Genomic DNA, 14,802 nt, shown 5'->3' on the forward strand with positions numbered 1-14,802 from the left:
AGTGACACCCACAACGATAAACACACATAAATGGACAATAAAAAATAAAAATAAAAATAAAAATAAAAAATGGTTAGATCACAGTTTAGAACGAACGATGCACACATACATATATTTTTTGAATTTTCTTTTAATGACAGGCATTTTGTATTTTTGTTTGGTAATGACTAGATGTAAAATGGACAGACCCATAAATGACTAACAACACATGTCACGGAAAACTCGAAAAATTGTACAGTGAAATCATTTGTCACTATTTTTATTTTCTTTTGGAGCGATTGCTCGTAAAGCAAAAATCACGTGCTTACAGCTGCCCCTCTTTGCCTGAAGACACGAAGGGTTTTCGCGCAAAGATAAAGCGAGCGATTTTTGCCCGTCCGAATACTCCGTGTGAAGCATTTTTGAAGAAGATTTGACCGAACCTTTGCTTCAGAGGTTTCCTACATATCCTGGGCTGAACAGGAATCAGGTCAATGTAGTTCGGGAAATCTTTGGTAGCTGGGACTACCGTGTGACTGTAGTGTTTGCTGTTGTTGTGCGCTGTTGTATGCTGCTGTAGGATGCTACGGCTCAACCGATCTCCCTATTACATTGCTCTAAAAGGAAAACAAGAAGCTAAGCTAAACTGAGGATCCTGAAATCTCATCCATCTTCAACTTGTTCTTGTTGCCTTGCTTTCTTGTCGGCTAACGCTTTCCTCCGATGCCTTTATCTTGTGACTTTGGGAGATGATGTTGGTCCTTTGATGACGTTTGAATGCCAGTTTTCATCACTTTGCTTGATCCGCTGGGGATACGGCTTTCTTCTTTAAATCTTCCAATGGTTTCTTCAGTGGTATGTTTCTTCATCAGCATCGTCATACTGGGCATGCTACAACGTTCCCAAACTGCTTCTTTTGAGATGCGTTCCTTTTTCCTTTTGAATTGCGCGCTTGCCTTTGCAATCGTCTTCTTCTGGGGATTTTATTGTTTCCTGCTTGGGGATCTCTGTTGCAACCTTCCTTCTTCAGGTGGGGCTACTGATTCCGAACTCTAGAGCTAAAAGTATTCCCGCATTATACTGGTGGGCGACCTAGAACTTAAATGTATTCCCGCATTATACTGGTGGGCGACCTAGAACTTAAATGTATTCCCGCATTATACTGGTGGGCGACCTAGAACTTAAATGTATTCCCGCATTATACTGGTGGGCGACCTAGAACTTAAATGTATTCCCGCATTACACTGGTGGGCGACCTAAGAACTTAAATGTATTCCCGCATTATACTGGTGGGCGACCTAGAACTTAAATGTATTCCCGCATTATACTGGTGGGCGACCTAGAACTTAAATGTATTCCCGCATTATACTGGTGGGCGACCTAGAACTTAAAATGTATTCCCGCATTATACTGGTGGGCGACCTAGAACTTAAAAGTATTCCCGCATTATACTGGTGGGCGACCTAGAACTTAAAAGTATTCCCGCATTATACTGGTGGGCGACCTAGAACTTAAAAGTATTCCCGCATTATACTGGTGGGCGACCTAGAACTTAAAAGTATTCCCGCATTATACTGGTGGGCGACCTAGAACTTAAAAGTATTCCCGCATTATACTGGTGGGCGACCTAGAACTTAAAAGTATTCCCGCATTATACTGGTGGGCGACCTAGAACTGAAATGTATTCCCGCATTATACTGGTGGGCGACCTAGAAACTTAAAAGTATTCCCGCATTATACTGGTGGGCGACCTAGAACTTAAAAGTATTCCCGCATTATACTGGTGGGCGACCTAGAACTTAAAAGTATTCTCGCATTATACTGGTGGGCGACCTAGAACTTAAAAGTATTCCCGCATTATACTGGTGGGCGACCTAGAACTTAAAAGTATTCCCGCATTATACTGGTGGGCGACCTAGAACTTAAAAGTATTCCCGCATTATACTGGTGGGCGACCTAGAACTTAAAAATATTCCCGCATTATACTGGTGGGCGACCTAGAAACTTAAAAGTATTCCCGCATTATACTGGTGGGTGACCTAGAACTTAAAAGTATTCCCGCATTATACTGGTGGGCGACCTAGAACTTAAAAGTATTCCCGCATTATACTGGTGGGCGACCTAGAACTTAAAAGTATTCCCGCATTATACTGGTGGGCGACCTAGAACTTAAAAGTATTCCCGCATTATACTGGTGGGCGACCTAGAACTTAAAAGTATTCCCGCATTATACTGGTGGGCGACCTAGAACTTAAAAGTATTCCCGCATTATACTGGTGGGCGACCTAGAACTTAAAAGTATTCCCGTATTATACTGGTGGGCGACCTAGAACTTAAAAGTATTCCCGCATTATACTGGTGGGCGACCTAGAAATTAAAAGTATTCCCGCATTATACTGGTGGGTGACCTAGAACTTAAAAGTATTCCCGCATTATACTGGTGGGCGGCCTAGAACTTAAAAGTATTCCCGCATTATACTGGTGGGCAACCTAGAACTTAAAAGTATTCCCGCATTATACTGGTGGGCGACCTAGAACTTAAATGTATTCCCGCATTATACTGGTGGGTGACCTAGAACTTAAAAGTATTCCCGCATTATACTGGTGGGCGACCTAGAACTTAAAAGTATTCCCGCATTATACTGGTGGGCGACCTAGAACTTAAAAGTATTCCCGCATTATACTGGTGGGCGACCTAGAACTTAAAAGTATTCCCGCATTATACTGGTGGGCGACCTAGAACTTAAAAGTATTCCCGCATTATACTGGTGGGCGACCTAGAACTTAAAAGTATTCCCGCATTATACTGGTGGGCGACCTAGAACTTAAAAGTATTCCCGCATTATACTGGTGGGCGACCTAGAACTTAAAAGTATTCCCGCATTATACTGGTGGGCGACCTAGAAATTAAAAGTATTCCCGCATTATACTGGTGGGTGACCTAGAACTTAAAAGTATTCCCGCATTATACTGGTGGGCGACCTAGAACTTAAAAGTATTCCCGCATTATACTGGTGGGCGACCTAGAACTTAAAAGTATTCCCGCATTATACTGGTGGGCGACCTAGAACTTAAAAGTATTCCCGCATTATACTGGTGGGCGACCTAGAAATTAAAAGTATTCCCGCATTATACTGGTGGGCGACCTAGAACTTAAAAGTATTCCCGCATTATACTGGTGGGCGACCTAGAACTTAAAAGTATTCCCGCATTATACTGGTGGGCGACCTAGAACTTAAAAGTATTCCCGCATTATACTGGTGGGCAACCTAGAACTTAAAAGTATTCCCGCATTATACTGGTGGGCGACCTAGAACTTAAAAGTATTCCCGCATTATACTGGTGGGCGACCTAGAACTTAAATATTGAAATTGTTTCCCCGTTCTTCCGAGAAAATTTTCGACAATCGGCAGAAAATTTTCTGCCCCGGTTTTTGGTGACTTCCATGGCGTTGCATCTTGCTGCCCTCATCAATCCTCTGTTCCCCTGTAACAGACAAAAGGATTTGGTCAGTTTTAATCGTGGTGGTAGAGGGTGCCTTTCTGGCGAGCAATTTTTCTCTCTTCCTCTTTTCTTGCTCTTTGTCCCCATAATTGGTTGGCGGGCAAAGTTGCCTGTTGGGGGTCTCTAGCCTGCTGGGGATTGGTTTTCAATTTATCCCCTTTTCTGCTTTCTTTTTAAACACATGATGTGGGAGTCTGCTTCTAACTCCCGAAACCACTCCCTTTTGGAGCCTACTTCTTCCAAAATTTCCGGGCACAATCACTGCATTGCCCGGGACCGGCCTTTAAGACTGTTTGTATTATCCTGCATTTGATGAATTCCCCTTCGGTTTCTGGTAGTAAGCTTTGAAAAATCCTTTCAAGACACATTTTAGGAAAAGAGATAAAAGCTAAAAAAAAAAAGAGAAAATCTTTTTGAACGAAAATTTTGGTGGGAGAAGAAACTCAAAAGAACTTATCTGGAGGATGCGACTGGTCCCCGTGATCATGACGTGCACCATAGATTCCCGACCCAGTCTATTTGTATCAATCGATTTGCCGGATGGTCTGACTTGCTGGGGATGATAAATGACTGTCCATGCTTTTGCAAATGTGGTAGCTTTTGTTGATTCGTCTTGTCGCCTCATAGTGCCCTTCGAGGGGTTTTCACTAATGAGACTCTCTCTTTTCTCTCATCCCCCGGCGCCTTATGGTGCCTGCGAAGGTTTTCACCAATAAGACTCTCTCATTTCATATCCCTCATCTTACATCGCCTCTCGGTGCCTGCGAAGGTTTTCACCGATGAGACTCTCTCATTTTATTTCTTTCGAGAAATCGGGGTGTTGTAGATGCGACCCTCTCTTCCGGGGATTCTTTTGACTATCAACCCATTCCCAGTCTTACGATCCTCTTCTTTGCTGGGGATCAGTGTATTATTCTCGGCCTTGTTCGCCGGATTTGGCATCTCTCGAACATTGATCGGGAGGTCTTTTGGATGTTGATGTTGGTTTTGGTGTAGGATTTGAAGAAAGGCTATAAAAATGAAAACAATTTGAAGGGTGATGTGCTACAACTTTTGGAATCAAACCTTTGTTGGAACTTAAAACATAACCTCTGCCCCAGTTTTCTTGCTTGGGGAATTTATTTTTTTACGCTTATGTTGAGCTATGTGCGTTACACACATTGTGCTATATTGTGCACACTATGTACATTATGCATCCTATATTCACTATGATGCATACTATGACCGAGCCGTGAGGCGCCTACGTATCCTCTTTGAGGAATCAGGTCAAACGTAGTTCCCACGGTTTTATATTCCTTGATTTTTCTTTTCTTTCTTTTCATTTTCTTTTCCTTTTCTTTTTCTTTTTCTTTTCTTTTCCTTTCTTTTCTTTTCTTTTTTTTTCGTATCTTTCCCATTAGTGATTCCAAAAGAGGGGTATTGAAAGAATTTGCTTAAGGCTCAAAGGGGGAAGCGAGGGTTAAAAGTGTTTGGATAGAAGAAAGAATTGCCTCCGTCATCTCATTATTCAACAAATGCCAAATACAAAGAAATAAACCAAAATTGCCATAATTCAAAGAAATTACGCATAATATCTCTTGACTGCATCTGAATTGATAGCCATGTCGACACATCTACCTTCGACATCTGTCAAACACAAAGCACCATTGGCCAAGACTCTGGTCACGATATAAGGCCCTTGCCAATTTGGGGCGAATTTGCCTTTTGCCTCGACCTGATGTGGGAGGATCTTCTTCAATACCTGCTGCCCTACTTCAAACTTCCTGGGGCGCACCTTTTTATTATACGCTCTTGCCATTCTCTTCTGGTACAGCTGACCATGGCACACTGCTGCCAATCTTTTCTCATCTATCAGGCTCAACTGTTCCAAGCGAGCTTTGATCCATTCATCATCATCAATTCCGGCTTCAGCGACAATTCGGAGGGACGGAATTTCGACCTCCGCTGGTATCACGGCCTCAGTTCCATACACCAACAAATAAGGAGTTGTGCCTATGGAAGTCCGGACGGTAGTGCGGTAACCCAACAAGGCAAAGGGTAACTTCTCGTGCCATTGTCTGGACCCTTCCACCATTTTTCGCAGTATCTTCTTGATATTCTTATTGGCTGCTTCGACTGCTCCATTCGCCTTAGGACGATATGGGGTGGAATTGCGGTGTGTAATCTTGAATTGTTGGCATACCTCTCTTATCAAGCTGCTATTAAGATTCGCACCGTTGTCCGTGATGATCACTTTTGGGATCCCAAATCTGCAGATGATATGGGAGTGAACAAAGTCCACCACTGCCTTCTTGGTTACCGATTTGAAGGTTTTAGCCTCAACCCATTTGGTGAAGTAATCAATGGTCACCAGGATGAACCTATGACCGTTGGATGCTGCCGGCTCGATGGGCCCAATGACATCCATGCCCCATGCCACAAACGGCCAAGGTGCTGACATCGTATGTAACTCTGTTGGCGGAGAATGAATCAAATCTCCATGTATCTGGCACTGATGGCATTTCCTCACAAAAGTGATACAGTCGTGTTCCATGGTGAGCCAATAACACCCTGTTCGAAGGATCTTTCTTGCCAATATATATCCGCTCATGTGTGGCCCACAAACTCCAGCATGTACCTCTGCCATAACTGTCGTTGCTTGACTGGCATCTATGCATCTCAACAATCCCAAATCCGGGGTTCTTTTGTACAATACTCCTCCACTGAGGAAGAAACCATTCGACAAACGCCGAAGGGCTCTTTTTTGGTCTCCAGAGGCATGTTCTGGATATATCCCCATCCTGAGGTATTCCTTGATATCATGAAACCAGGGTTCGCCATCTGCTTCTTCTTCTATGGCATTGCAGTAGGCGTGCTGATCACGGACCTGGATGTGTAGAGGATCAACATACATTTTGTCAGGGTGGTGCAACATTGATGCTAATGTGGCTAAGGCATCCGCAACCTCATTGTGAACTCTCGGGATGTGTTTGAACTTCACCGATCGAAATTGCTTGCTCAGATCATGCAAGCATTGTCGGTATGGTATGAGCTTTAGATCTCGTGTTTCCCATTCACCCTGAATTTGATGTACCAAGAGGTCCGAGTCTCCCAAGACCAAGACGTCTTGGACATCCATGTCAGCAGCCAAGCGCAGACCCAGAATGCAAGCCTCATACTCGGCCATATTGTTGGTGCAATAGAAGCGTAGTTGAGCCGTAACAGGATAATGCCGTCCTGTTTCAGAAATGAGTACTGCTCCTATTCCAACCCCTTTCGTGTTTGCAGCTCCATCGAAGAAAAGCTTCCAACCCGGTTCCTCAGGCAATTCCAACTCATTTGTATGCATTACCTCTTCGTCAGGAAAATACGTTTTTAAGGGCTCGTATTTTTCATCAATGGGATTCTCTGCCAAATGGTCTGCCAGCGCCTGGGCTTTCATGGCCGTCCTCATCACATAGATGATATCAAACTCTGTGAGCAGAATTTGCCATTTTGCCAACCTTCCCGTGGGCATAGGTTTCTGAAAGATATACTTCAATGGGTCCAAGCGGGATATGAGATAAGTAGTATATGAAGACAGGTAGTGCTTCAACTTCTGAGCTACCCAAGTTAGGGCGCAGCATGTTTTCTCGAGTTGAGTGTACTTGACCTCATGCACTGTGAATTTCTTGCTAAGATAGTAGATGGCTTGTCCTTCCTCCCTGTGTCGTCATGTTGCCCCAGTACACAACCAAATGAATTTTCCAAGACCGTCAGGTAAAGGATTAGGGGTTTCCCGGTCTTAGGTGGGACCAATACGGGTGGATTAGACAGATACCCTTTGATTTGGTCAAAAGCCTCCTGACATTCTGCCGTCCAACTTACCGCAGCATCCTTTTTCAACAGCCGAAATATGGGCTCGCAGGTTGCTGTGAGTTGAGCGATGAACCTGCTGATGTAATTGAGTCTACCCAGCAAACTCATTACCTCTGTTTTGTTCCTTGGCGGTGGCAAATCTCGGATGGATTCAATTTTGGACGGGTCTAACTCAATCCCCCGTCGACTGACGATGAATCCTAGCAACTTTCCTGATGGAACCCCGAATGCGCATTTGGCCGGGTTAAGCTTGATATCATACCTCCGGAGTCTTTGGAAAAATCTCCTTAGGTCTGCTACATGGTCCTCCTGACGCCAAGATTTGATGATCACATCATCGACGTACACCTCAATTTCCTTGTGTATCATGTCATGAAACACAGCAGTCATTGCTCGCATGTACGTTGCCCCAGCGTTCTTTAACCCGAACGGCATTACCCGATAGCAGTAGGTTCCCCATGGCGTAATAAACGTTGTCTTCTCAGCATCCTCTTCGTCCATTAGGATCTGATGATAACCCGCATAGCAATCCACAAAGGATCCGATCTCGCGCCCAGCGCAATTATCGATCAGGATATGAATGTTGGGTAACGGAAAATTGTCCTTGGGACTTGCTTTGTTGAGGTTGCGGTAGTCGACACATACCCTGATTTTTCCATCCTTCTTTGGGACTGGTACCACATTGGCCAACCACTCGGGATATCGAGTGACCCGAATGACCTTCGATTGCAACTGCTTAATCACTTCTTCTTTGATCTTTACACTCATTTCTGTTTTAAATTTCCTTAGTTTTTGCTTGACCGGAGGGTATGCCGGGTCAGTGGGTAGTTTGTGAACCACTAAATTGGTGCTTAATCCAGGCATATCATCATATGACCATGCAAAAACATCTTTGAATTCCCTGAGAGTTTTGATCAATTCTGCTCTGACATTTGGCTCAATGTGGATACTAATTTTGGTCTCTTGGACGTTATCAGCGTCTCCTAAATTCACAGCCTCGGTGTCATTTAGGTTAGGCTTGGGTTTCTCTTCAAATTGGCACAGTTCTCTGTTTATTTCTTCGAAGGCTTCACCTTCGTCACATTCAGATTCATCGTCACAAACGACCTTTTGCATCATTGAGTCGGTTTCAGATTGATTTATTAGACTAGGTCGAAGATCCGCTGTGCATGCCATGTCATTAGAACCAGTAAAAAGAGAATTGTTCAGAAAGAAAAAGAACAAGACAAAAATTAAAATGAGACAAAAGAAAAGAACTTTATTAAATTTGCGGGATAAAAAGGGTTCACACTTTTACAAAACGAAAGTAAAAATTGGATTACACCCTTGAATAATCCAATCAAACAAACAAACAAACAAAACATTAATCAAAGCCTACTACCAAGACTCCCCTCGGATAGGAAGAGGAGTAACCGTCCAATTGTTGGTCTTGGCCTCAGGCCCCACAAATTGTATCTCTGCTCTGCTGGAACCTTCTCCAGCTTCCACCACACTGACATCCGCGAACAGCCTCTCAAAACTCTGATTCAGGTCTTCATTTATAAGGATCAAAGGTCCTCGGATCTTTGGGATCGCTGACCCCTTGGCACTTCCTTTAACAAAAGACCTTGAGAGCCGTGGCACTGGTTTAGGCAGAAACCAGACCGTCTTTTTCATTTTTCGCGCTTGCTTCCTGTCTGCTGCGGTTGGTTTGAACCCCAACCCGAAAGTTTCCAGATTCTTAGGAAGGGAAACAGGTTGGACTATCCCTTGAAGTTCAACTCCCAAACCTTTTCCCGGCACAAACCCATTACCCAGCATTTCTGATACCATCATGACTGTTGCGGCAGCTACCCTAGGGTGCGGGATGATTTCTCCTTCAGAAATTTTGTTGGACGACCCTGTATCGAGAATCTGGTAGACCCAAGGACCTTTGTCATCAGCGGTCTCTATGAAAGGTACAATGATTCCGCCCATGGTGCATGTTGTATCCTCGCCGTGTAACACGACCTCTTGTCTTTCCCACTCGAACTTCACTGTCTGATGTAGGGTGGAAGGCACCGCTTTGGCTGCATGAATCCAGGGTCGTCCCAACAACAGATTGTAAGAAACTGTGGCATCTAATACCTGGAATTCCATGGTAAACAGGACTGGACCGATGGTCAGTTCAAGCACAACATCACCCACAGTGGCTGTTCCGTTTCCGTCAAACCCCCGGACACAGATGCTATTCTCCCGGATTCTTCCACGGCCGATCTTTAACTGGTCCAGGGTGGATAATGGACAAATATTGGCGCTTGAGCCGTTATCCACCAATACTCGAGTTACCACCGAGTCTTCACATTTGACAGCTTGGTATAGAGCTTTGTTATGCTCTGTACCTTCCACCGGCAGGTCATCATCTGAGAATGTTACCCTGTTCACTTCGAAGATCTTGCTGGCAATGGTTTCCAGGTGGTTTACAGAAATCTCACTGGGTACATGAGCCTCGTTCAATATCTTTAACAGGGCCCGACGATGTTCCTCGGAATGGAGGAGTAATGACAATAGTGAGATCTGGGCAGGTGTTTTTCTCAGCTGCTCAACCACAGAATAGTCTTGTACTTTCATCTTCCTCAGGAATTCTTCAGCCTCTTCTTCTGACACTGGCTTCTTGGTTGCCACTGGGTTGGTTTTTCTTAACCCCACCGGAGCAAAACATCGACCTGATCGAGTCAACCCTTGCGCTTCACAACTGACTTCTTCCACCTGTTTTCCTTGGTACATCACCACTGCCTTTTCATATTTCCAGGGGACAGCCCTGCTGTCAATCATCGGCAGTTGGACCACCGGCTTTATGGTCACCCGTTCTCTACATACCCCTTTCAACATGACTGCCGGTGTGGGCAGGATCCCTGGTATTACCAACTTGCTTGGCTCGGGTTTGCTTGCTATGACGGACGGGCTCTTCCCCAATATTACTACCGGCTTGACGCCTTCTCCCTGCGACTGTACACTTGTTCCTCCACTGGTTAAGACTTCCTTCGGGGCGGCTTGGATCATCATCACTGTTTGTGAGGGTTTTCTTAATTCTCCTCCCTCACACACCAACTCAATCATGTGAGTTTCGTGGTGCGCTGGCAGTGGGTTTTGGTTGATGTTAGGAGCCTCCGGTGTCTGGACCTCGATCTTATTGGTGTCAATAAGATCATGTATGGCATGCCTTAACTTCCAGCACTTCTCGGTATCGTGCCCGAGCATCCCTGAACAGTATTCACAACTGATTGAACGATCCAAATTCTGAGGCGGGGGATTTGGTTCCCGTGTATGGACAGGACTAACCAAACCCAATTGCCGCAGCTTGTGGAACACAACAATATAGGTTTCTCCCAGTTCAGTGAAGGTTCTTTGCTTCCGCAACCTGTCGTTCCTAGCATCTGGATTTCCCCGGAAACCTGCCCCTGAAGGATTTCTATATGCCCTTGGTGGAGGGTAGGTGTTTTGTGGTGGTGCATATATGTTCTGGGGAGCCGGTGCGCGCCATTGTGGGCGAACCGGAGGTTGAGTGTATACCTGGGCTTGGTGTACGGAACAATGTGGTTCTCGAGGTGGATAGAAATTTTGTGGTGGGTTGTATGGGTAGTTTGACCTGTGAGGCCTGGGTTGGTTGTAGTGCGGCCTGCCAGCCCTGGACCAACTGCCTGCCTCGATCGTGGCAACCTCTTCTTTCTTTCTTCTTAGCGCACCTCCCGTGCCGTTTTGAATAGCCTGGGTTGTGGCCTTAAGTGCCGAATAGTTTAAGATCTTGTCCGACCTCAAACCTTCTTCTATCATGACCCCTATTTTGACCACCTCGTTGAAAGATTTTCCAACCGTTGTCACCAAGTGACCAAAGTAGGTTGGATCCAATGTCTGCAAAAAATAGTCTACCATCTCTCCCTCTCTCATGGGAGGATCGACCCTAGCTGCTTGTTCTCTCCAGCGGAACCCGAACTCGCGAAAACTTTCCCCGGGTTTCTTCCCAGTTCTCAATAACGTGAGACGGTCAGGGACTATCTCCAGGTTGTACTGGAAATGACCTGCAAAAGCCTGCGCCAGATCATCCCACGTGTACCACCTGCTGAAATCTTGCCTGGTATACCATTCCAGTGCAGATCCACTCAGACTTTGGCCGAAATAAGCTATCAAAAGCTCATCCTTGCCTCCTGCCCCTCTCATTTTGCTACAGAATCCCCGCAAATGTGCCATGGGATCACCGTGCCCTTCATATAAATCGAACTTGGGCATCTTGAACCCAGCCGGGAGTTGGACATCTGGGAAAGGGCACAGATCTTTGTATGCCACGCTGACTTGATTGCCCAGCCCGTGCAAGTTCCTGAAGGATTGCTCCAGGCTTTTGAACTTTCTTAACACTTCATCCTGTTCAGGGGCCTTAACCGGCTTCTCAACCTCTGCCGGTACTTCCAAATGGGGATTGTAAGCCTGTGGTTCCGGTGCGTGGAATGTAGGCTCGGGGGGATAGTATTGTGTATCGTGAGCCTGAAACAATGGCTCACTGGTCGTTCGCTGCAAAGGGGCTGATGTAGGTCCCACAAAAATGGGAATGTTGGGTGTTGGGAGAGGTTGATGGGGTGGTGGAGCTTGGGAATCGTGAGGGCTTCTTTCTTGATGATAGAGGGGATTTGGGCGGCTTGTGGAAGGGCCAGAGTGAGGGTACTCCGGCATGTGTCCCAGTGTCTCAGGGCTCTTTTGTGTTTTGGCCAGGGCTAGCTGCATTGCATGCATCTCTAGTCCCATCCTTTCAATCTTTTCCATTGCCTCTTTTAGCAACTGGCTCATCGGCCTTTCTTCCTCATTACTATTTTCTAAAGTAGTCATGCTTGTTGCTACCGGTCCTTTGGATCTGGTTTGGTATGAATGTGTTGCCAGAATTCTTTAACAACTAACTGTCTGGTATCAGACAACAACAAACTTTGTTAGTGTTAGAACTTAACAGATTTGATCATAACACATAGAGGATGCAATGCACCTAGGCAGTTAACCGTTTCTACATGCTTTGCTTCAAACCACATGCGTCATCCCGGTTTGTTCATTCGTCTCTTTTTAAAGTATTTTGCGAAACCCCGCGTTTTATTTTATTTACATTTTTTCTCTTTATTTATTAAAAGCGGTCGAATCTTATGGGGATTGCCTACGTATCACGTCCCCGCGTGAATCAGACCAGGCGTAGTTCTGCCTTAAAGCACACAATTCTTGTGAAATCATTAAATTCATTCTCAAAATTTTGCTATTACAAATTACATCAAGCAAGGAATAGCAATAGTACAGACTCCACAGTTCTTAACCCGTTTTGACTAAAAGAATGGAAAATAACATATGGAAAAACGACAAAGCCAAATAAACAGGACTCAACCAAAGATTAATTTTCCAACTTAGGGACCTGCGAGGCATCATTCGGCCTTTCCGCGGCCCTTGGTGTGAGGTCCCTCTGCAGGTTTTTCAACTCATTCATGATTCGGTGGACGCAACCCATGATGGAAACAAGGAGGGTCTTTCGAGGCTTTTGCTCGCATGCCAGGCATCTCATGTAGATGTAATGCCCAATCTCGTCGATCTTTCCCCGGATGTTGTCCCTTTCTGTGAACAAATGCCTTATCTGTTGGTTCTTCAATCCCAGTGTTTGCGCATTGTTGGCAAGCTGATCCTGGAACATCTCCATTTGCCTTTCCATTCTGGTCATTGCATCGTAACATTACCTTCTGTCGGCTTGGGCATCTCGTGTTTGCTTGAGGATCCTTTCTCGAAGAGAGGCATTCGTTTCCCTTAATGTCCCGACGCTCAGTTCATACTCCCTTATGACTCGTTGCAGGTGCTGCCTCCGAGCCATCGCACCTTTTGCCCACTTGGTTCGCAATTTTGCCGTGCTGGCCCTGGCTTTTTCCAAATCTTCCTGGCATTCCGCAACCTGATCCTTTAACCCTGCTATCAATCTTTTATCTGCCTGGCTTCTTAGCTGGCTATTAGCCTCTTTTTTCATTCTCCGGATCTGAGCTTTGAGGATCTCGCCTTCTCTGATTAACTGGTTCTTTTCTCCCTTGTGGGCAGCAGACTGTAATTGGCACTCAAACTTCATATCCTGAACTTGTTGCTTCAGTTTGCCTGCTTTGACAAGATATTCCCGCTCTTTGGCCAACCAGCCCCACTGTTCTTGTGAAGATTTGGCAAATTCTTGCAGGTGAGGTCTTTTGGTTGGTCTTCCAGATGATGTCTCCCCTTTGTACCAGGCCTGATACCCGGGCGAAACTTCCCCTTTTGCCCGATTCATTACACAAGTATTTGCTTCTAAGTATTGACATTGGCTCCAAATTTGACGAACCCTTGCTTCAGGAAACTGGCCGTCAGGACTGATCTCGATTACCTGGATGCTCAGATCCTCGTCTTTCGGCACTATCTGATACCTCCCAAGTTGCCTTAAAACCCGATGCGGCGCGTATGGTTGAATACTCTTAAGTCCCATTAAGAGAAAATGGGGCCTGGCTGCTGGCATGTATATGACTTCGTCGATCGGTAACCACCCTAGCGCCCACTGTATTTGACTGGCGTTGAGGGTATGGAAATATGAGGTCCATGCTGTGACTCCTTCTGGTAGGTAGGTTTCATCAACTCTGGTATAGAACTCCTCTATGCAGGTCTTTCCAGCGGATCCATGGCTCAGAAACTGGGCTCGGTGACATAGGTGTTCGGTCATCCACATTTGCAACAACAAATTGCAACCCTCGAAAAAGCTTCCTCCGGCTTTGCAAGAAGTGAGTGCCCGGAATATATCAGATACTATCATGGGCGCCAACGTACTATCACTCTGTGTGAGCAACGTACTGACGACCCCTGCTATCTTTATGTCAATATTCCCATCTTTTCTTGGGAATACTAGTAGTCCAAAGAAAGTTATCATGAAAGCAATCTGTCTATGTTCTTCCCACTTTTGGCGATTACCTTTGCTGCACAACTGGTTTTCTGGCTTGTCGAATCCTCCTATGTGACCATATCTTTGATATATGAAACTCATGCTGCAAAAACCTTTTGCCAAGTCAGGGTTATGAATTGTTCTGACTATCTTTAAGGAATCCAGGAATCGGTGTATTGCTACAGCTCTTGGAGCAATCAGATATTTGTGCCTCAAAGGAGTCTCAGCGCTGCCGATATACCCTGCTATTTCTTCTAAAGTTGGGGTAAGTTCAAAATCTGAGAAACGGAAGACATTGTGCGCAGGATCCCAGTGGGGGACTAGTGCCCTTATGATATCTCCTCGTGGCCTGATATCCAACAAACTCGTGAGGCCTTTTAGATACTTCTTGATTTCGTCATGCCCTTCTTTGCCCAAATCATTCCACCAGAGCCGCAATTGGAGGGGAATTTTATTCATGATTGAAAAGGGTTCATTCGGAATCGTGCTCATTCTGCACATTTATTAATAAGATTTTAACAAACGACACTTATCCTGATAAAAACAAAAATATATGCGAT

The sequence above is a fragment of the Nicotiana tabacum genome, chromosome 16 (genome assembly GCF_000715075.1).
Source record: "Nicotiana tabacum cultivar K326 chromosome 16, ASM71507v2, whole genome shotgun sequence".
Classification (NCBI taxonomy): domain Eukaryota; kingdom Viridiplantae; phylum Streptophyta; class Magnoliopsida; order Solanales; family Solanaceae; genus Nicotiana; species Nicotiana tabacum.